Below are 24454 nucleotides of genomic sequence, written 5' to 3'. Positions count from 1 at the left end.
GTGTGTTTGCTGTCCGCTTGGATCAGGCAGTCATCCAAATAAGGGTATATTTGTATCCCTTGAAGTCTGCAGAAAGCAATTACTGATGCCAGGCATTTCGTGAACACTCTGGGCGCAGTAGATAAGCCAAAGGGCAATGCAGATAATTGATAATGGGATGAACCTGCAAGAAATCTGAGGTATCTTCTGCAATCTTGTCTGATTGGGACATGCAGGTATGCCTCCTTGAGGTCCAATGTCACCAGCCAAGACTCCTTGCCCAGCAAAGGGAAGAAGCTGCTGTAATGTGAGCATCTTGAACTTTGGTACGAGTAAATATGTGTTTAGGATGGATAGGTCCAAAATAGGTCTCCAATCTTTGCCCTTCCTTGGTACCAGGAATAGTCTGGAATAAAAACCTTGACCCTCTTCTTGTGCAGGTACCTCTTGAATAGCTTTCATGTCCATGAGATCTGAAATTTGTTTTTGTGCCACTGCCCTTTGATTGTGTGGCAGGTTTGGCATGCCTCTCATTTTTGGAAGGGTGTGAAAGTGGAATCTGTAGCCTCTGTCTATAATGTCCAGGATCCATTTGTCTTTTGTGACAATATGCCAATTTTTCGAAAATAATTCCAGTTTTCCGCCTAAAGGTGCTGCCATTTGAGCCTTGCTTGGCATGCAAAGGGGAAAGTCATTGGGTCTGCTTTCTGAATGGCTGTGAACTATCCTCACTCCCTCTCTTGGTGTAGGTGTTTGCCATTGTCTGCCTCTAAATGATCCTTGAGATTGCCCTCTACCTCTCGGGCGCCTGTATCTACCTCTTTGAGGTCGGTCTGTGGCTGGAAAGGACCAATTTTTTGAAGGCCAATTTCTACTGAAACGTGGCGGTTGTACCTGTAGGAAATCTTTCACTGTTTGCATTGATTTTGCCTTTTCCTCCATTTTCTTTAATACCTCCTCAGCTTTAACACCAAACAATACATCTTTTTGAAGAGGTGCATCTAGTAATTTAGCTTTGACATGGTCTGGTAAGGTTTGCTCTTTGAGCCAAGCATGTCTACGTATGACTGATCCTGTAACAGCAGCTCTACAAGAGGCCTCTAAAGCATCAAAACCACATTGCAAGGTATGTTTACCCACTTGCTCTGCACTATGCAACAAATCCTGCAACTCCTTCAAGTCTAGTTGTTCAGGTTGCGACATTTTGCTTTTCAACTGAGATAACAAAAACTGTTGATACTTTAACATATGGAACTGACAGTTTAATGCCCTCATGGTTAAAGTGGCCGAGGTGTATACCTTTTTCCCCCACCTTTCTAAAGCTCTGGAATCTCTCTCTGAAGGTAATGGATTTTTGGCAGTGGAAGCCTTAATTCCCTTGGGACCCTGTGAAATAGTTTCTGGGTCAGCCGCATGGCTTTTGTATAGGAATTGGTGTGAATCAGGCACCCGGTAATACCTGTCAGGCTTGACTGGGGCTGGAGGTAAAGAATCTGGGTTAAGGCTGGTCTCTGAATACACATCATCTAAAATGTCTAAGACAGGAGGTATAGCCAGAGGCCTGTGCTGAGGGAGCAAGAGGAAATCCCCGAGCCTTTTCTTGGAGTCTGAGTACTCTTGGCCTTCCCAGTGGAAGTGTTCCCTCAAGGTATGCAAGGTTTCCCCAAAAGAGTAATCCTCGGGGGGGGGGGGGCAGAGGGAATGGACTCCTCTGCATCAGAATCTTCGAAAGGGGAGTAAGAATGTTCCTGGTCCTCAGAATGCTCTGAAGTAATGGAGGCCTGGTCCGAGGAAAGGTATTCTTCCTCCACTCTGGGCCTTTTGTCTGAGGGGGGTTGAGAACCCCTGATAAGAGTAATCAAATCCTCAGCCATTTTGAGCATCTGCTTTTTAGGCATGGGGCCTTGAGAGGGGCCCTGTGGAGCTTGTCTTTTAGAATGCATGGCTGCTTTAGATTTAGTGTAAGCCTTAATGGAAAAAGAAGAAGAAGGCCTGAAGACACCTTGAGAGGTGGCAGGCCTGTCTGAACTCTGAGTTTCCCCGCCAAGAGTGACTTCGGTATCTGTAGTCGGGGTGTGGGCCGAAGAGCCTGTGACCTCGGGCACAGAAGACACCGCTAATGAAGTGTCATCGGTAGTCAGGGGCTGCGTAGGTGCCTCGCTGAGAACCGGAGCACATGTAGTCGGCTTTAGCGTGGTGTCGGTAGAAGTCGCGGACCTCGTATGTCGGTCCTTATCTTTACGTCGTTTACTCAAAATTGGAGTCGGAGTATCCAACGACATGTTGTAGTTAAACTTTTTGCCAAAATAGTGTTGGGCGAACTCCGCCCGACGCTTAACAGTGCGTCTGTTGAATGTAGCACAAAAACGACAGGCCGAGACGTCGTGGTCTGGGCCTAAGCAAGGTATACAGAGGGAATGGAAATCCTTATGCGGTATTTGCTTCCCACATGAAATGCAAATATTAACTTTGTCTGACATCGGTCTGAGGCAAGAAAAGTTTCCCCAACGGGGTACTTAGCTTTCTAGAAGTCTTCGGTTGAAAAATATTCGTAATCTCAGGAGCTGGCCGACCGGCACTTGCGAACTGCTTCTGCTTCGGGCACCGCGTGGCAAGAAAGACTGAAGAAAATGGCGTCGGCTGGTTCTTTTATACCCCTGTCGCACTGACGTCAGAGAAGAAGTGACGACAACCGACGCCGGACCTAGACTTTGGAATTCGGCTGACCGAGGACCCGCCTGACGGCAGGAGAACCCCATCTGTTAGGACTGCAGCTGTATGCACGATGAACATCCCTGTAAATGTCCCTGCATCTTCCCGTAGAGATTCAGAAACTTGAATCTCTTCAGGAAAAGAGGAATCCCTCTCTCTTTTACCAGAAACTACTAATTACAGAAGTAAAACAACAAAAAAAGCAAAGTGTTTTGACGGCTTTCAAAGCCATAAAATACTTAGGGGACACCATCAGAAAGGCAGTGGAACACTTTCTCTTACATTTACACTCACCTTTTCACAGCACTCAACAGCACATAACTCAGAAGAAGGATCAATAATCTGAAACAGTGAGCTAGACCCAGTAAACTACGCCTATCCAAGGAAAATTTAGTAGATACGTGCTTGGTTTTCGGTTTCTTTTTGACATGAAAAATGGGGCCAACAGTGGCACTAATGGTGGTGGCAGCAGCTTTCCCAGGGACGGGCAGAGCATTCTGACAACACGCAAACCTTCTCTGTTCCCTCTCCTACAACTGAAGAGTCTCTCTCCCTTGCCTACTGAGGGGACCCCAACAGCCAAAGAGAATGTAGTTAACCCCTGGTCCATAGTGACTGTAGACACTACACCAGAGGTATCAGAGATAAAACATGAGTGGTCTAAGATGCAATAAATGATCACAGCAAAGACGCCCACCTGCAGATGTGGAACAGACAGTCTTTGCTATTTGTATATTTTTTTCTTTTTGTGGCGAGAAGGACAGACTGTAGGACTGGTAGTCTGTTCCATGGTCAAGATGAAAATTGTGCCCTTTTTTTGGTAAAGGGTAGCAATTGCTGGCAAGCACTACCAGTCCACAAAGTTAAGTTTTTGACAGAAAAACACAGTAAAAATCACCTTTAAAACACTATACCAATACCACAAAAGTAAAATAAACACAATTTCTCCACAAAAAAAAATTTGTTCAGCTACTTTAGACCATTTTTATAATGACAGAAAAAATTGCCACTCCATTTAAAAGTACATTACAGTCTCGAGGCAGTCTATTAAAACACAACGCTCCTAGCTTATAGTACCCTTCCTGGAGAAAAGTGACAAAACAGTAACAAAAATAAGGGGAACAGAAGTTTTTTCCCCAAAGAGAACTACCTGGCCAGTAAAGGAACAGCACAAGCTGATAATCGATCCTTGAACATCTCAGAGGAGCATATCCTTCAGTGGTAGCAAAGCTCTTAAGGGATTCACACCCAAATTTCTTTAGTCAGCTTAGTTCGATCTGCCTGCCAGTTTGAGCACTTGGAACGTGCCCTGAAGCTTTGGAAGCTGTCCAGCTGTTATACCTTTGGCACTACATAACCCATACAGCTAAGGCTACTTGCAGTGACCAATATCATGAACATTACATATTTACATGTATGGAATGATTACAGAATACACCAACATACTGTCCTGAATGGCATCACACTACAGCGTTCTCCACTTGGGAGATGGGGCTACACTTCGCCTTTCAAAAAATATATTTGTCAGTGGTAGGCTCAAGAGAAGCATGTATTAGCTGTGGCCCAGGACTAGATATTTAGCCAATGGTTGGTTTGAATACGATAAGGAAATGTGTTATCATACAGCACTTTGTCCTGTCACTTGGGGAACTACTAGCATGCCACATTCATTTATACTTTCACTGCTTGCTGGATTGACATTTCAAAACTTTGGGAGGGGGGATAACACACAACTCACAACTGCAAAGTAAATGAATTTAGGGAAAAATGTGAGATTATAAGAATTACAGGACACTGCAAAACACACAAAATGCAGAGCAGAGTGAAAGCAGCACATATTTTCCACCATAAACAGCTACACATCAGAGTCTGAAGCAGAGAAATCAAGAAAGAACAAAGTGTATGCAGCTCCAAAACTGTTGTCAAAAGAATGCTGCAATCAGAATATAAGAGAAATTACACAAAGGCAGATTCACCACATTAAAAAAAAAAAAAAAAAAGTAATGAAGAAGAGTGTGTCAAAGTCCAGAGAACAAAGAATTTTTTTTTATGCATAATTAAGAGATAAAGAAAACAGTGAGAGAGGCAAGTAAAGAAGGCAGACAGTAACACAAAGAAATAGAGCCACTAAATAAATATTTTTGCTCAATTGTAAGTGGAGAGCACCTAATTAATTAAACCGAAGCGGGGCATTCCAATCCATTCACAGAACAAAGCGACAAGAACATTTCCAGAAGTCCAAAAGGAGTACTACAGACAGAATTCAAAACGTACTCTTCCCTTTGTAAGGAATTATGGGTGTCTAAAACAATAGGCACTGCTCCTCACAATCACACTGCAATGCACACAGGAAACTATGGGCCCATAATGGGAAAACCTGTTAATGAAACACCACTGCAGGCCTAGAAACAAAGGCAACATGGATTCAAACAAGAAAGTTAACATCCAGACAAAGGGACAGATTTCTGTGACCTGGTGACAAAATCAATAGAGCCTGGTTGGGGGAGGCAGTGAATATAGCCTGCCTAGAACCAAGGCATCTGACAAAGGAGAGGTAAAAAACAATGTTAAGTTCTCCATCTCGCCTTCGTTCTTGCTGTTTGGGTTCGGAGCCGATCCTCGGCTCAGACTCGGCCATCTTCTATAGCTCGAGAGCTGTTTACTGGCTCGAGGCTACCCCTTATCCCAGCATGCCCAGCGTCAGCTACCCAGATCTCGTTTGCCGCTTCAGCTGTGAGGTTGCTACCTTACTGGCTCAGGCTTAGTATAGTTTTTTTCTATTAATATATTGTTGTTTATTCTTAAAAGTTTGTCAAGTTTTTGTCTATTTTTTGTCTAGATAATATTTTTTTATCCCTTATCGCTTTCTTGTGTATTTTAGCTTTGTTGGCCGTCGCTCCATAACTCGCAGGCCTTCTGTTCCCTTGAACTTATTTAAATTAGAGAGTCCCTCCTCAAGGATAGCCATTTAAATTAGAGGCTTTCCTTCTGTTTCTTCACTGTAAAAAAAAAAAAAAAAAGTCTATTTGTTTCTTGTTTTTTGTAGTATAGCTTTTTATTATTGTTGCTGTTACTATAATGTCTAAAGATACCAAGGTATCTGGCTTCAAAAAAAGTGTGACTCATGCTGTCAGAAAATATCTCTGACAGATGGGCACACTAGTTGTGTATATTGTTTGGGTGCTGTTCATCTGCAGGACTCCTGTTCTATATGTCACGCTTTTAGTCCAAGGGTCCTGCAGGAGCACAAAAACAAATTAATCCTTCGGGGATTATTGAAGCCTCAGGATTCTCCGGCTAAAAGTACTCAGCCAGCGAAATCCCCTAAGTCTGTCAAGCCGTCAGCTCCACCTTCAGAGCAGACTCCTTTACTTGACCAACCAAGTATGTCGGTACCTGCTGGCACCAACAAGACAACTCCTCAGTCGGCTCCATCTGCTATTTCGTAGCCGTCTCGGAGCCATAAGAGACTGAGGTCTCTGTCCTTGGAGTCCATCCACTCGGCACCTCAGTCACCTTTGTTACAGAGTGAACATAGCCATCATTCTTCCCACTCCTCTCGATCCTCTAGATTATCGGATCATGATGTGGAGAGAGTAGCAAGTAGGTTGCTTAAGTCACAGGCACTGTCAAAAATTCTGTCCAGCCCACCTCAACAGGTATCGGCTCCAACCACCTCTATTTCTGTTACTCCTCCGACTACATTTAGCTCGGGGCCGGAGAACATGGATTCGCAGGTAGTAGAAAGTACAGTTGTGTACCTACCATAAATGTAGATGTTCGAGTGTATTCACTGTTGCAGTCATTACAATTGGGTTATCCTGCTGGCAGGCTACCCGCATTCGGCTCGAATTCCAAAGTCTAAGTCCGGCGTCGGTTGCTGTCGCCTCCTCCCTGACGTCAGTGTGCCAGGGGTATAAAAGATGCAGCCGACGCCATTTTCTTCAGTTTTTCTTGCCCCAGATGTCAGGTGCCCCTAAAATGGTAGGCTAAATTATGCTAATAAGCATGCATGCACAAAAAACAACTTTTCCTTCATTTACAAGCAAATACACCACATGGGTTGTATAGAATAGAGAAGTACAGATAAGTCCCCGCAAAGGAAAAGGGGGATGGTGGGAGGGTAACCTGGACTGCAACAGTGAATACACTCTAAGATCTACATTTATGGTAGGTACACAACTGTACTATGTTCATCGTGTTTCACTGTTGCAGTCATTACAATTGGGTTGAATCCCAAAGCTAAGGTTGTGATGCTGGTGCTAAATAGGATTAGGAGAGGCTATCAGGCCCTGCAGAACTGCAGTGGCAAATCCTGCCCTGGATTTAGAGTAGAGAGGTAAATTACAGTGCTTTGTAAAAGTATGCATTGAACTCCAAGTTACAGCCTCTAAGATGTCTTTGGTTGGTACTCCCCTGAGGAAGGCTGCTGAAGTGGCTGCTGCTCTGGTTGAATGTGGCCTAATGCCCTTAGGCACTGATTTGCCATGCTGTGAATAGCAGAAACAAATGCAGTGACATATCCACTTTGAAATAGTTTGCTTTGAGATAGGCTTTCCTTGTGATCCTGCAGCATATGGCACTAGAAGTTGTTCAGTCTTTCTGAAAGCTTTGGTTCTGTCCAAGTAGAAGCGTAGCTGCCTGTGAATGTCCAAAGAATGCAGAATTCTCTCACCCTTATTCTGTGGGTTTGGATAAAAGGTAGGCAAATGAATTGTTTGGTTAAGGGCCACACTGGACACTACCTTAGGCATAAATGTAGGGTTTGTCCGCAGAGAAACCCTGTCAGGATGGAAAATGATAAAAGGTTCCACAGCCATGAGTGCCTGTAACTCTGAGACTCATCTAGCAAAGGTTATTGCTAGGAGCAGAGCTGTTTTTTAAGACAGGAATTTAATATCAGCTGCAGAAGCTGGTTCAAACAGAGGCAGTGTGAGTTTTTCCAGGACATAGTTGAGGTCCCATGCAGGTATTGCTGCTCTCCTTGGAGGTCTTATGTTTTTGGCCCCTCTGAGGTACTGCCTTAGTAATGGATGAGAAAAAATAGGTGGTGCTGTATTGTAATGAGCTGAAATGGCAGAGGCATGAATTTTAATTGATGAAAAAGAAAGGCCTTTATCAAGCATCTCAGTTAAGTATTGCAAAATGTGAGGAATATTTGGAACAATCGTGTCAAAACCTTGTGCCTGGTTCCAACCACAGAATCTCTTCCATTTTTCTGCATAAGATTTTCTGGTGCTAGGCCTCCTGGCCTCCAAAATAACATCCATCACTGCTTTAGAGAGAGGTGTGCCTTGACTGGCTACATTATCCGCCATGCTGCCAGGTTAAAGGTTCTGAGTTGGCTGTGCAGTATTTGACTGTCTTGTTGGGTCAATAAGTGAGGAATTTGAGGTAATGTCCAAGCTGGGCATTGAGACAAGCTCTTTAGGATTGGGTATCAGTGCTGGCGGGGCCAGTCTGGGGCAATCAGTATCATTTTTGGTTTCTCTTGTCTGACCTTGAGGAGTACCTTGGGAAGGAGAGGCAGAGGAGGAAAGGCATATACTGTTAGGTCTTTCCAGCTGAAAGATAGAGCATCCACTTTCCATGCTTGCTTGTGATAAGTCCTTGTGCAGAATTTCTGTAGTTGGTAGTTGTGAGGGGAGGCAAATAGGTCTATGTCCGAGCATCCCCAGTACCTTGTTATCATGGTGAAGGCTTGTGGATCCAATTTCCACTTGTGGGGATCCATTAGGTTTCTGCTTAGTTCATCTGCCAGAGTATTTATCCTTCCTGGCAGAAATTGTGCTTGCAGATGTACTTGGTAAGTCAATGCTGTGTCCCACAAGTTCATGGCTAGTCTGCAGAGGGGGTAGGAATGTGTGCCTCCCTGCTTGTTTATGTACCACATAACTGTAGTATTGTCCGTCCTTATCAGTAGCTGTCCTGGATAAAGTAGATCCTTGAAGGCTGTCAGGGCATTCTAAACAGCTAGCCCCTCTTTTTGATTGATATGCAGATGCATTTGACTTGCGGACCATGTGCCCTGAATACATCTTCCTGCCATATAGGCCCCCCAGGCATAATCTGATGCATCTGTTGTCGATGTCTGCCTGGCTGTGGGTACGATGAATGGCTGTCCCATGTTGTGGTGACAGGTTTTTTCCCCACCATCAAAACTCCTGTTGCAGGCAGGGAATTAGGGTAATTATTGTTTCCAGGCTGTGGCAATGTTGAGTCCAAACACTTTTTAGATACCACTGAAGTTTCCTCATATGCAGTCTTGCATATGGAATTAGCAGAATGCAGAATGCCATGAAGCACAAAGCCTGCAGAATTTTTCTTGCAGATAACTGAGACTTTGTTGCCAACATTTTGAAATAAATAGTCAGTTGTCTGTGCTTGACTGGCGTGAGATAAGCCATCTGGGCAGTTGTATTTAAGCTTGCACCCAGGAATATTATCTCTTGGGAGGGTACAAGTTTTGATTTCTTTTCATTTACTGTGTACCCTAGACCTGTTAGTAATCTTTTTACAAACGCCAGATGCTGTAGTAGAATGTCCTTGTTCTCTGCTTGAATAAGGCAGTCGTCCAAGTAAGGATATATTTGTATTCCTCTTTGTCTGCAAAATGCAATCACTGGTGCCAGGCATTTTGTGAAGACCCTGGGTGCAGTAGATAAGCCAAAGGGCAGTGCAGAGAATTGGTAATGCACTGAGCCAGCTATAAATCTGAGGTATCTTCTGCATGACTGTCTGATTGGGACATGCAGGTATTCCTCTTTTAGGTCTAAAGTCACAAGCCAAGCCCTCTTGCCCAGCATGGACAGAAGCTGCTGCAGAGTTAACATTTTGAATTTTGGAATATCCAGGAATGCACTTAGGATAGACAGGTCCAGTAGTGGTCTCCAGGCTTTGTCCTTTCTGGGCACCAAGAATAGCTTTGAGTAGAATCCTAGTCCCTGCTCTTGCTGTGGTACTGACTGAATAGCTCTCATGTCCATGAGGGATGAAACTTGTTTTTGTGCCTCTGCCCATTGATTGCGTGGCAGGTCTGGCATACCGTTTGGCCTTGGCAGGGTGTGAAAGTGGAACCTGTAGCCTTGTGATATGATATTTAGGACCCATTTGTCCTGGGTGATAATGTGCCAATTTTGTGAAAAAAGTGCTAGCTTTCCCCCCAAAGGGGCTGCCAGAAGATAAGTGCTTGGTGCTGGCAGGGGAAAGTCATTGAGACTGTTTCCTGTATGCTGTGATTTTTCCTCTCCGCTTTTGGAGGTAGAAGCACCCCACTGTTTAGGCATTTAGGCCTGTATGAGCCTTGGGGCTGTGATCTGCCTCTGGGGCGTCTGTATCTGCCTCTTTGTGGCCTGTCTGACACTGGAAAGGACCAATTCTTTGTAGGCAAGTTCCTGCTAAATCTGGGAGGCTGTACCTGCAAGAAATCCTTGACTGTTTGCATAGATTTAGCTTTGTCCTCCATTTTCTTCAACACCTCTTCTGCTTTAACACCAAACAAAGTATCATGCTGTAATGGAGCATCTAATAGTTTTGCTTTAACTTGATCAGGCAAATTCTGTTCTTTTAACCAAGCATGCCTCCTAATGACAGTACCTGTAACAGCGGCCCTGCAGGAGGCCTCTAGAGAATCAAAACCACATTGCAAAGTATGCTTTCCTACTTGTTCAGCTGCATGCAATAAATCCTGCATATCTCTGTTTTCTGCACATTCTGAACTTGTTAACATTTTCTGTTTGAGCAGTAACATAAGATATCGCTGATATTTAAGCATAAGAAATTGGCAATTTAAAGCTCTTACAGCCAAGGTAGCAGAAGTATAAATCTTTTTACCCCATCTGTCCAGGGCCCTAGAATCCCTATCAGAGGGGATAGGGTTTTTTGCAGTGGAAGCCTTGACCCCTTTGGGACCCTGAGAGATGGTTTCTGGGTCAGCAGCAGGGTTTTTGTAAAGAAATTTATGTGAATCAGGAACCCTACAGTATCTGTCTGGCTTAACAGGGGCTGGTGGTAAAGAGTCTGGAGATAGACTGGACTCTGAAAATACATCATCTACAATGTCTAAAACAGGTGGGATAGCAAGGGACCTGTGCTGAGGTAATAAAATGAAGTATCTGAGCCTTTTCTTGGATTCTGAGTAAACTTGGCTCTCCCACTGGAAATGCTCTCTCATAGTATGCAGCGTCTCCCCAAAAGAATAATCCTCAGGAGGAGAGGCTGAAGGGATAGATTCTTCAGCATCAGAATCCTCGTAGGGAGGAACAGAATAAGAAGTCATGTTCTTACCACAACGTTCCATGTTAGTGGTCTTCTTTTCGCCGTCTTTCTTGCTGGATGGGTTTGGATCCGATCCTCGGCTCCGACTCCGCCTATACTATAGCTCGAGAGCTATTTTTACCGGCTCGAGGCAGCCCTATATCCCACAATACCATGCGCTAACTCCCCAGATCTCGTTGGCAGCTAACGCATACTATAAAATGATTATTATTATCCTTATTTCCAAGTACGGACTCCCTGCTGGTAACACTAAAGATACAGGGAAACCGTAAAGTATTGTATCACATGAAATAGAAGGACTCAGAGACCTTCAAGTCTGTCCAGGCTAGGGGGCAGGAGGGAGGGACGCAAGAAAGAAGGCGAGAAGAAGACAACTAACATGGAACGTTATGGTAAGAACATAACTTCTTAATGTTAAGTTATCATTCTCGCCTTCATTCTTGCTGGATGGGACAGCGTCCCTAGCACCTTGGTCCTGGGTGGCTCAATGGAACAGACTCCTGAGTACGGTGGAACCAAAGTCAGCTCTATTTCTGGAGGCTATATCAAGTTTGTAATGGGCAATAAAGGTATGTTGAGAAGCCCATGTAGCTGCTGCACATATGGCATCTAATGGTAACCTTTCTTGAAAGGCTGTTGATGTTGATAGTGCCCTAGTTGAATGAGTCTTAGGCCTAGACGGGAGGTGCCTGTGTCTCAACTCGTAGACAAAGGTAATAATGGAAGTAACCTTTGATACTGGAAGCCCTTTCTTGCCTTCAGCATAAGAGAGAAAGAGCTGATCTGACTTTCTAAGTTGTTTTGTCCTGTCCAGATAATACCGTAGTTGGCGATGAACATCCAATGAATGTAATTTCTGTTCAGCCCTGTTTGAGTAGTCTGGGAAGAAGACAGGCAAGTCAATAGAGTGGTTTAGATTTGCTTCAGAGGAAACTTTCGGTAGGAAGGAAGGGTTTATTCTGAGAGTTACCCTGTCTTTATGAAAGACCAAATAAGGGGGATGGACAGACAAGGCTTGGAGTTCCGATACCCTTCTGGCAGATGTTATGGCTACTAAAAACAGAGTTTTCCAAGAAAGAAGCTTGAGGGAGAAAGAGGCTGCGGGTTCAAAGGAAGGCAGAATCAATGACGTTAGAACCAAATTTAAATCCCATTGTGGAGGCGGATCCTTAATGGGAGGTCTAAGCAAGAAGATGCCCTTGAGGAAGGCTTTACAGAGTTTGTGGGACATAATATTTGTTTCCGAGAGCCCCACATGAAAATTAGCAATGGCCGCTAATTGTACTCTGATAGTGGCTGACGATGACCCTGAATGAAAAAGCTCCGCCAGAAAGTCTAGAACCTTATGAATTGGTGCATGGAAAGGATCTAAGGACCTAGCTTGTGCCCAGAGTGAAAAACGCTTCCATTTACTCGCATAAGTCTTCCTAGTATTGGACTTATGGGAAGCAAGAATGATATCACGGACAGGAAGAGAAATAAGGGGAAGCCTGGCTATGGCTGGAAGTGGAGCAACCAAGCTGTGAGGTTGAGGGAATGAAGAGACTGATGCAGCTTACCCGTTAGATGGGTCAACAGATCCAGAAGGGGTCCCAGATGCCAAGGCTGTTCCAGTAGATAACTGTGCAGGAACGGAAACCATACTTGTCGAGGCCAATATGGAGCAATGAGGATCATTTTGGATCTCAATGCGGTTGCTTTCTGAATTCACTGCGGAATCAACGGTAAGGGGGGAAAGGCATATAGAAGACCCCGGGGCCAATCGTGAACAAGAGCGTCTCTGGGGGATGGCCTGGTAGAGGGAAGAGTGTGAAGAAGTCGAGGCACTTGCTGTTTTGAGGGGTTGAGAAAAGATCGCAGCAAGGCTGGCCCCACTTCTGAAATATTCTGTCTGCTACCGCTTGATTTAGAGACCACTCGTGAGGGCATGAGGATTGTTCTGCTCAATCTGTCCGCTATGACGTTGGACTTCCCGGGGATGTGCGTTGCTGTCAGAAACCGTTGAGAGGAAATCACCCATTGCCAAAGTCTGAGTGCTTCTCGACATATGGGGTAGGACTTTGTTCTGCCCTGCTTGTTTATGTACCACACCACAGACATATTGTCCGTTTGAATTGCTATAGTCCCTGTGGGAAGAGAGTCCTGAAGGGCTTGCAACGTTAAAAGCACCGCTCTCATCTCCAGGACATTTATGTGCAGGTGGCATTCTAATTGTTGCCATGTGCCCTGGACACTCCTGCCCTGATAGTGCCCCCCCACCCGATCAGGGAAGCATCCGTTGTCACCGTGGCAACTGGGGGGGGGGGCAAAGGGTCTGCCCTGAAAGAGCTGAGGGGAAACCATCCACCAGGAGAGGTGTTTCTTGCATGATGGGGTTATCAAGATGTTGTGAGTCATTGGGAGCTGTTGAAAGGACCACTGAGAAAACAGCATCCACTGAAGGATTCTCATGTGGAAGCGGGCTAATGGGAGGAGAAGGATCGCCGCTGACATGAGGCCTAACGTTTTCAGCACTAACTTGACTTGAACTCTGTTGGACTGAAACAGAAACTGAACATTCCGCCGTATGTCTGTCACTCTCTGAGGTGGTAATGTTGCAGACATTTCTGTGGTGTTTAACATGGCGCCTATAAAGTTTATACATTGACAAGGAGGATTTTGCAAAATTTATAGAAATACCTAGATTGTTGCAAAGTTGAATAGTGTAATCCCTGGCCATTATAAGATGCTGCTTGGTGGTAGCGGAAATGAGACAGTCATCTAAATATGGAAACACCTGGAATCCTTTTCGTCTCAGGTGAGCCATGACCACTGCCAAGCATTTGGTGAACACCCGGGGGGCTGTGGTGAGACCAAAGGGCAGGGTTCTGAATTGATAATGACTGGCTCCCAGATGGAAGCGGAGAAACCTCCTGGAGTGCCTGTGTATCTTTATATGATAGTACGCGTCCTGGAGGTCTAACGAGCACATCCAGTTGTCTCTGCCCAAAAAGGGTAGAATAGACTGCAGTGTTGCCATCCGAAATTTTGTCTTTTGTACAGAGTTGTTCAATCTGCTGAGGTCCAAAATGGGTCTCCAGTCTCCTGTCTTTTTTGGTACCAAAAAGAATCTGGAGTAGATTCCGGATCCTAGCTGATCTGCTGGGACTGCCTGGATGACTCTTTTTTTCTAACAGCTTTTTTATTTCTATCTGTGCCTGACCCCTTTGTCCGGGTGGTACGTCTGGTAGGGGTCTTGGCGGTTGGACCAGAGGGGAAATGAAGGGAATTTTGTAACCCTCGGATATGATAGACTGTACCAATTTGTCTTGGGAGAGGGATTGCCAGGCTTCCGGGTACAGAGATAATCTTCCCCCGACTGCCTCCGAAGGCGGACAGTCGGGCAGCTTCTCAGGGATGCTGAAAGGGTTGGTCAGGGAAGGATTCCCTGGAACCCTGGTTCTGTGGACCCCCTCTGCCCCTGGGGCGGCGTCTTACTGTTCCCCCCTCTGCCTCTGGGGGGAAATTCACCACGTGCAGCAGGCGCGACTCCCTGTGGTTTGCAGAACCACATCTTTCCACCCTTCTGGCCCTTAGGATAAGGACTCCCACGGCAGAGAGAGTCTTACCATCTTGCTCGCATCTGGTGAGGGTGTTCTTCACCTGAGGTCCAAACAATTCTGAACCATCAAAGGGGGTGTTGGTGAAGGACGGCTTGAAGGGATCGGCAAAGTTACAGAGTCGCATCCAAGCGTGACGTCTCAACGCAACACCTGTGCCTGCGGCCCTACTCGCTCCATCGGCTGCGTAGGAGATAAGCCATATGGAGGAGTTGACAATGGAATTCAGGGTAGCCAGCTGGGAGTTCATCTTGTCCTGATAACCCGCAGCAGAAGGATCCTGTATGGTTTCACCCAGTTCTTTGAGCAAATCTCTCTAAAGGCGGGTGAAATGACATAAATAGTTCAGTGACCGCATGGCGAAGGTCGCAGAAGCAAATGTCCGCTTACCATACCTGTCCATGGTCCTGGAAGCAAATGTCCGCTTACCATACCTGTCCATGGTCCTGGACTCTGTTAGGAGGATGAACAGGTACAGAAGGATCAGCTAATTCCTTCTTAGTGGCTGCTGCTACCACCATAGCATCTACTGAAACACCTTTGGTCAGAAAGAATTTGTCCTCCGGAGCAGAAATAAATTTAGAGGGCCTCCTAGGGGTAGGTTCCATTGAGTCAGGAGCTGCCCATGCCTTTCTGGCCACTACTTCCATTAGTGGGTCGAAAGGGGGAGACACCCAGGAGGTGGAAGGACGAGATCCAAAAGCGTCAAGGTAAACAGACTCGTCCTCGGAGGGTTTGAGAGTGGACCAATTTTCCCTCTGTTTCAGGATCTCTAGGATGTCTGAAAAAGAGACATCCTCAGAGGGGGATCTCGGGGAACCCTCCGACTCATCCAAGTCGGTGTCCGACGTGACAGACTCGGGGGAGTCTATGTGCTTCCTCTTGCACTTTCTTTTCCTAGGGGGTTCCCCTGAAGCTTCAGGAGGCCTCGGAAGAGGAGGAGACACCCAAAGTGGGTACCCTACGCTTTGGATCTCTGCTGTCAGATGCAGGAGGATGGCCAGAGACGGTAACAGGCACTATAGAGGGAGGAGCTGCAGAACTTAACCTTGGAGTGGACACTGGGTCCAGCACGCTCATCACTTCAAAGGCCCCCTATCAGGCACCAAAGGCAGTCCCGGCTCCGAAGAGACCTGAGCCGCTCCTGGCACTGACAGAGAAGGCTCCGAGAATGATGTCGAGGCCGAAATGATTAGAGCCGAAGCTCCGAGAGGGAGAGCGGGGTCGGACAAGGGTCCAATGCCACTCGCCCCCTCGGAGCCGACAATGGAGTCCCGGTGCCCGGACCTCTCCACGGACGGAACAAATGAAGAAGTCAGAGCCAACGACGCCGGAGCCGAAGGTGGAAGTATCGGCTCCGACGTGGGCAAGGTTACGGTTCCGACAAACTCCGGCTCCGAACTCGAATGGTGAGTCGGGGGAGGAATCGATGGTGGTACCGAGGGAGCCAGTCTGGTGAGACGGGCTTTGGAGCATTTGGGCTAGTGCCTGAGATTTTATGAGTCTACTGACCACCCTCTCAATATCGTGGTCGGAAAGCCTGGATGACCTGGATGAATGAGTCCTATGACTCCGCTCCGATAGGAGTGGTGATCTCGGAGCCGATCGGACGGATTCTAGCGAGGGAGATCTAGAGCGCTTGCGCGCTGGAGTCAGCTCCGATGCAGGTTTCGGAGCGGATACGACCTTGCTCGCTTCGGATCCGATTGGAACCGATGTCGGAGCCATCTCAGTTACACCAGTCCTCGACTCAGAAGCTGGAGCCGAGGGTTTGGCGGTTTTAGAAGACTTCCCCGAGCCAGACTTGGACGGGGAGTCATCGGGCTTCAATAAGCCCCTCAAGATGAGCTTATTACGACACTCCTGCAGGACTCGAACTAAATCCATGACAGACAGAACAAGAGTGCTGCAGGTGTAAAGCCCCCAAGCAGTAGACGCAAGAAGTGTGACCGTCTGTCAGAGACATTTTCTGACAGCACGAGTCACACTTCTTGAATCCCGAGACTTTAGCGTCTTTGGACATAGTCCTAAATACAGAAAACACAGTCAGCCCACACACTCACTCAACTTATACCCAGAAGGGAGTAAAGGGGACTGACTAAAACACCCACACACAGACACTCTAAGGGGTGGGGGAAATTAAGCTAAAGCCCGTAGGCCCGATTATAAAAATCAACTAAAAGGAGGGGAAGAAGGGCTACAAAAGGGCTGTAATAAATAAAACTATCGATAGGGACCTAAGGTAGGAAAACTATCTGGAAAACTATCTGAAAAATAGCTCTATTGAAAAAAATCTCTTTTACTGACCTGAGCCGGTAAAAAAAGCAACCTCGCAGCGAAGCGGCAAACGAGATCTGGGGAGTTAGCGCATGGTATTGTGGGATATAGGGCTGCCTCGAGCCGGTAAAAATAGCTCTCGAGCTATAGTATAGGCAGAGTCGAAGCCGAGGATCGGCTCCGAACCCATCCAGCAAGAATGAAGGCGAGAATGACAACTTAACATTATTCCTGTTCAGAGGAGGAATCGGAGGAAATGGAAACCTGGTCTGAAGATTCGTATTCTATCTCTTGCCTAGGCCTCTTATCAGGAGGGGGATTGGAACCCCTGATCAAGGTAATTTACTTCTTGCCTCATGATCAAGATTTTTTTCTCCTTGTTCCTTTCTATCACCTGAACCTTTGAAATTGAAACTATCTATAGAATAATTCCATTAATGTTACTATGTCACTATCTTATTCTTGCCTCTATCTCATCCCTTTTAAAGTACTACCTGAATCTCATTTTTTATCTAGTATGTTAACAAATGAATTTGCAATTTGAGTGTTTGTTTGACTCTTGTCTGTTTAACTCTCTGTATTTTTATAACTTTGGAGCTGTCTGTATTTTGTATAATGATGGAGCTTTTCTCCCCGGGCCTCCGCTGAAAAAGGACATGTATCCAGTCGGATTTTTCTCCCGGTTAACAAATGTAAAATAAATAAAATAAATAATTAGGTCTTCGGCCATTTTAAGCATCTGTTTTTTAGGCATGGTGGCCTGTCCAGGAGAATGCTGTACTTGTTTCTTTGTCTTTACAGCTGCTTTAGTCTTTGCCTTTGAAGCTGAAGTAGGTTTCACATATAACTGTGTAGGCCTGAAAACACCCTCAGAATCCGATGCCTGCTCAGCGGCTCTGGACCCATCTGAGGGAATAGTTTCCGAGTGTCCAATACCTTGATTTTCCAGCTGCCTAGTTGGCTCCACGTGGGAGTCGGAAGCGGCCTGTGGCTCTGAGGTAGTGGGCGTCAGGGGCTGCGAAAGCGCCTCACTGAGAACCGGTGACAGGCCTAGCGGAGGCCTCATCGTCGGTTTTGGACCTCAGATGCCTGTCCTTTTCTTTTTCTTTGCGCTTTTTATAAACTCCGGTAGTTGGCTGTTCTGACGGCATTATATAATTGAATCTTCTGCCAAAGTAATGAAATGCAAAATTGTACCGACGCTTAATAGTGCATTGGTTAAATCTAGCAGAAAACAGACAACTAGCAACGTTGTGGTCAGGGCCTAGGCAAGAAATACAGTAAGAATGAAAATCCTTATGAGGTATTTGCTTCCCACAAGAAATACAATTATTAACTTTTTCTGACATCGGTCTGGAGCAAGAAAAAAGTTTCCCCAACGGGGTACTTAGCTTTAATTAAGACTTCGGATCTGAAATTCGAATTTGAAAATCTCAGGAGTCGGCCGACCGGCACTTGCGGACTGCTTTTGCTTCGGGCACCGCAGGGCAAGAAAGACTGAAGAAAATGGCGTCAGCTGCATCTTTTATACCCCTGGCGCACTGACGTCAGGGAGGAGGCGACAGCAACCGACGCCGGACCTAGACTTTGGAATTCGGGCCAACTGCGGGTAGCCTGCCAGCAGGATAACCCAATTGTAATGACTGCAACAGTGAAACACGATGGAACATCCATCGGCGCCGATCATCATCTCTCCTTCGGTTCTGACATCGGCTCCAATTACCTCGACTGTACCTTCTATCGAGGGATCTGGGTGTCAAGGCTCTCTCGTCGGCTCAGAGGGGGGGGGGGGGGGAGTAGCATTGGACCCTTGTCCGACCACGTTCTCCCCCTCAGAGCTTCGGCGCAGGTGAGCTCGGCACCAACATTGGCCTCGGAGCAGTCACCCTCAACGCAGGGAAAGACTACCGTTTCTTCGGAGCCGGAGCTTTCTCTGCCTAGAGGTCGGGATGCCTTCGAGGTCATGTGGAATGTGCTGTCCCCCGAAACAGCTCTACTGCCAGCTCCATCGGCTCCTCCCCCTGTGGTGTCTGTTCCAACCTCTACTCCTTCTCCAGACCCCAAGAGTAGGGAACCTATGCCCCAGGGGACACCCCCATTGGGTGATCCCTCTTCTTCCGAAGCCTCCCCTGATCACTCGGAGGAGCCTCCCCGGAAGAAGTGCAAGAGGAAGCACATAGACTCCCCTGAGTCTGTCACTTCAGATACAGACATGGATGAATCGGAAGGGCCCCCAAGGTCTCCCTCTGAAGAAGTTTCCTTTTCGGACATCCTTGAAATGCTTAGAGGAGAGACTGGACTTCCCTAGCCCCTACTGAGGACGAGTCTGTATACCTGAACGTATTCGGTTCCCGAACTTCCACCTCCTGGGTATATCCTCCTTTCGATCCACTCATATCTGTAGTGGCTCGAAAGGCTTGGTCAGCTCCAGATTCTGTGGAACCTACTCCGAGGAGACCAAACAAATTTATTACAGTCCCCCAGGACAAGCAATTCCTCTCCAAAGGTGTGCCCGTTGATGCCATGGTTGTAGCAGCAGCCACCAAGAAAGAATTAGCAGAAACCTCTTCATCTGTTCATCCTCCGAACAAAGAGTGTCGGATGATGGACAGATATGGAAAGCAAATGTTTGCTTCAGCGACCTTTTCAATGAGGTCCCTGAATTATGTATGCCATTTTACACGTCTTCAAAGGGATCTCCTGAAAGAGCTTGGAGATACCCTTCAAGATCCTACAGCTGAGGGAGCACCAGCCAAAGTAGATTCTCAGCTTGCGACTCTTAATTCCATAGTCAACTCCTCCATGAGGCCGATTTCCTATGCAGCCGATGGAGCGAGCAGAGCCACAGGGACAGGTGTGGCTCTCGGGAGACATGCTTGGATGCGGCTGTGTCAGTTTGCGGAACCCTTTTGAGCATCCTTCACCAGTACTCCCTTTGATGGCTCTTTTCTCTTTAGGCCTCAGGTGAAAGACACGTTGACCAGGTGTGAGCAGGAAGGCAAGACTCTCTCTGCCGTGGGAGTCCATTTTTCCATTCCTTCCAGACCTTATCACAAGAGTCAGAAGAGCAGAAAAATGTGGTTCCAAAAATCCCAAGGACCCTTGCCTGACACACGTGGTGATTTTTCCCCCAGGGGCAGAGGGGGAAACAACAATAACAGACGCCACCCTTGTGGCAGAGGAGGACCGCAAAACCAGGGTGACAGAGAAACCTTCTCTGCCAAACCTTTCCAGCACCCCTGAAGGGTTGCCCAACTGCTCACCTCTGGAGGCAGTCGGGGGAAGAGTTTCGCTGTACCCAAAAGCCTGGCAAAATATAACAAGAGACAGATGGGTACTATCCATCATATCTGGAGGTTACAAAATTCCCTTCCATCAATCCCCCATAGAATCAAAAAAGCCCATCCCAGATGCCCCACCCAATCTAAGAAATCAAGCAGTCACAGAAGTTTCAAGACTGCTAGAAAAAAGAGCCATTCACGAAGTCACCACAGACCAACTAGGATCCAGAACTTACTCAAGATTCTTTTTAGTACCAAAAAAGACAGGGAACTGGAGACCAATACTGGATCTCAGCAGATTGAACACATCTGTACAAAAAGAAAAGTTCCGGATGGTGACACTGCAGTCCATTTTCCCTTTTCTAGGTCAGGACAATTGGATGTGCTCGATAGATCTTCAGGACGCGTACTACCATATCAAGATGGACAGACGCTCCAGGAGATTTCTTCGCTTCTGGGTAGGGGCCAGTCATTACCAGTTCAGTGCTCTGCCCTTTAGTCTCACCTCAGCCCCCAGGGTGTTCACCAAGTGTATGGCAGTAGTCACGGCTCACCTGAGGCATCAAGGATTCCAGGTGTTTCCCTATCTAGACGACTGGCTCCTGACTGCTACCACCAGGCGTCAACTCTTAGAGGCACGGGATTATACAATCACATCATACACTCAACTAGGCATTACAGTAAATTTCGAAAAATCTGCCTTGTTGCCCTGCCAGTCTATCACATACATAGGAGCAGAATTAAACACAAAAGAAATGTTTGCAAGATTACCACAGGAAAGAGTATCCACTATTCATCAACAAGTGTTAATTCTAATGCAGACCAAAAGGGTTCAAGTCAGACATGTCCTCAAAGCTCTAGGCTCCATGGCAGCTGCCATTCATCTTGTCACATTAGCGCGTTTCCACATGAGAATCCTTCAGTGGCTTCTTTTCATGCAGTGGTATTTCCAGGAACTACACGTCTCACATGATCCTGATCACAGAAACATGCAAAAGGCACCTTTTCTTGGTGGATGGTCTCCCCACTAGTAATTCAGGGCAGACCTTTCATACAACCCCCTCCAGTAGCCACAGTGACCATGGATGCCTCCCTTATAGGGTGTGGGGGGGCATTATCTAGGCAGGACAGTCCAAGGCACTTGGCAACCTCACGAGTACCATCTGCACATCAATGTCCTAGAAATGAGAGCGGTTCTCCTAGCATTGCAAGCCCTTCAAGACTCTCTTCCTTCCGGGACCATTGCAATCCAAACGGACAACATATCAGTGGTGTGGTACATCAACAAACAGGGCGGGACCAGGTCTTACCCCTTGTGTCGAGAAGCACTCAGACTGTGGCAATGGGCGATTTCCTCCCACCGCTTTCTGACAGCAATGCACATCTCTGGGAAATCCGACATTATAGCAGACAGGCTCAGCAGAGCTATCCTCATGCCTCACGAGTGGTCTCATCAGGAAGTTGCGGATCTTAAAAATAAAATTAAATATCTTCTCTCTAAGCACAAAACGGTCAGTGAAAAGTGAAAAGCAACAAAAGTAAGAGCACTGACAGTACCACAGCTGGGAAATTTATTACAAAAATAAAGAAAAAAGGCAGAACAAAGTTACAAAGAATAAATCCATACAAAACAGTGGTGAGCGCTTTCAGGGATCTACCCCTTCATCAGACAACAGTTAAAAATCCCATAATTCATTAAATACTGGAGGTTAGTCACATGATGTTTCAAAATTTCAGTTGTACCCAACAGGACATAATTAGTGCATCAGTACATATTAGCACAGTTATGCAAATAAATAGACCATACACTAAAGGAATTATAGCTAAAATAAATAAGAAATGTATATAACCTTGTATGGTGTATAACTATATATAATGAAAACCTGATAATCCTAGCTACAACACTATAAATCTATATATATACACACACACACATATATATATATATATAAATATATAAATACACATATACATATATATAATTCTAGTACATCCATCTTATATAGATACATTAAAAATTAAAATATGAAATATAAAATGCTAATATATATATATATATATATATATATATATATATATATATATATATATATATATATAGAGAGAGAGAGAGAGAAGTAAATAATCAGACAATCTAAAATACAATGTAAAAAATATATAGAAAATGTATTGTAACATATTAAAAATCTAAAAAGTCAAGAAAATCAATGTTTCAAAGGTCAAGTTTTTAAAAAAGGTTTAAGTGACACCATTTGATTCAACCCTGGAGGCTTATCTGCATTCAATCTAATAATCCATCTCTGCTCAGCAGTTTCTGTGTCATTTCTTTATTTTTGTAATTAAGTTGCGGATCTTATCTTCCGCAAATGGGGACAGCCTTGCTGCGACCTATTTGCCACTTCTCTCAACAACAAATGCAGCAGCTATTTCTCCCTACTTCCTCTTCCAGGTCATATACCCAGAGATGCTCTAGTCCACGATTGGCCTCAGGGACTCCTTTACGCTTTTCCCCGTTTTCCCCTAATTCCAAGACTCGTACAGAAAGCAAAATCGTTGGGTTGCAAAATGATCCTCATTGCCCCATATTGGCCTCGACAAATATGGTTCCCGTTCCTACACCTCCACCTTCTGGATCAACCGTGGATTCTGGAACCAGTTCCAGATCTTCTGATTCACCAATCAGGCAGGTTGCCCCAATCCCTTCAAACTCTCCAGCTCACAGCTTGGTTACTCCACTTCCAACCTTAGCCAGGCTTTCCAACATCGCCCAAGAAGTCCGTGATATTACTGTTTCCTCACATAAGTCTACTAAGAGGAAAACGTATGCTAGTAAATGGAAACGGTTTTCTTACTGGGCAGAATCTAGAAATTTGGATCCTTTCTCAGCCCCAGTCCATGAAATTCTTGAATTTCTAGCACAGCTTTTTCAGTCTGGTGCGGCTTCCGTTACCATTAGAGTACAACTAGCTGCCATTTCAAATTTTCATATCGGTATGTTTAATTCTAGCATAATGTCTCATAAGCTCTGCAAGGCTTTTATGAAAGGAACATCTCTTCTTAGACCACCAGTTAGAGATCCTCCCCCTCCTTGGGATCTCAATTTAGTGTTAGCCTCCTTAATTTTGCCTTCCTTTGAACCGGCAGCATCATGCTCTTTAAAGTTTCTTTCTTGGAAGACACTTTTTCTGGTTGCTATCACTTCAGCTAGACGTGTCCCAGAACTTCAATCACTATGTGTTCGTCCTCCTTACCTGGTGTTTCACAAGGACAGAGTTTCTCTGAGGACCAATCCATCCTTTATTCCTAAAGTCTGCTCAGAGAACAATTTAAATCAATCCATAGATCTCCCAGTTTTCTTTCCTAATCACAGCAACAAGGCAGAATACAAGCTCCACCAATTGGATGTACACAGACAATTGCGTTTTTACCTCCATAGAACTAAGAAAGTCAGACCAGTTATTTCTTTCTTATGCTTTCAACAAACAAGGCCTTCCAGTTTCTAAAGTGACCTTATCCAGATGGTTATCTGATACTATTGCCTTTATTTATCAGTTACGAAATAAAGAGCTTCCGCTAAACCAAAAGGTCATTCCACTAGAGCACTAGCCACCTCTGTAGCTTTTCAGTCTAGGTTGCCCATAGACTCAATCTGTGCAGCTGCCACTTGGGCAAACCCCCACACTTTTCTCTCTCATCACAAGGTAGATACGGGTCTCCCGGAGCAGAGCTTCCTTTGGTTCTACTGTTCTGAAGAGTTTGTTCCAATGAGCCACCTGGGATTTTAGGTGCTAGGGACGCTGTCCCAAACAGCAAGAATGAAGGCGAGATGGACAACTTAACATAAAGTTATGTACCTACCATAACGTTCCATGTTAGTTGTCTTCATCTCGCCTTCCTTCTTGCATCCCTCCCACCTTCCCCCTTCCTAGAGGATTGTGAGGAGTTCCCTTTTGTTTTCACTGGCTGAGCATCTTTTATTACTTCACATGCCAGGTAATTTATAACTCTACTTGTTTAGGTGTATTGAATAACCAGTTTTTAGGAACTGGTTACTCTACTTATGTCTAGTGTGCGCTACCACAAACGAGATCTGGGTAGCTGACGCTGGGCATGCTGGGATAAGGGGCAGCCTCGAGCCAGTAAACAACTCTCGAGCTATAGAAGATGGCCGAGTCAGAGCCGAGGATTGGCTCTGAACCCAAACAGCAAGAAGGAAGGAGAGATGAAGACAACTAACATGGAACATTATGGTAGGTACATAACTTCTTTTTCTCCAATACGAACTAGCAGGACAGTACAATGACAACAGTTTAAAATATGTGATCAAAG

General features: G+C 45.7%; 1 protein-coding gene across 5 annotated transcripts in view; it reads right to left on the bottom strand.

The window, feature by feature from the left end:
• The window catches only part of PSEN1 (presenilin 1), a 1663637-nt gene that overhangs the window by 1544699 nt on the left and 94484 nt on the right, over positions 1–24454 (bottom strand). The window lies entirely within an intron of this gene.

The sequence above is a fragment of the Protopterus annectens genome, chromosome 6.part0 (genome assembly GCF_019279795.1).
Source record: "Protopterus annectens isolate FY-2018-M chromosome 6.part0, PAN1.0, whole genome shotgun sequence".
Lineage (NCBI taxonomy): Eukaryota > Metazoa > Chordata > Ceratodontiformes > Protopteridae > Protopterus > Protopterus annectens.
This window is presented reverse-complemented; position numbering and strand designations above follow the sequence as displayed.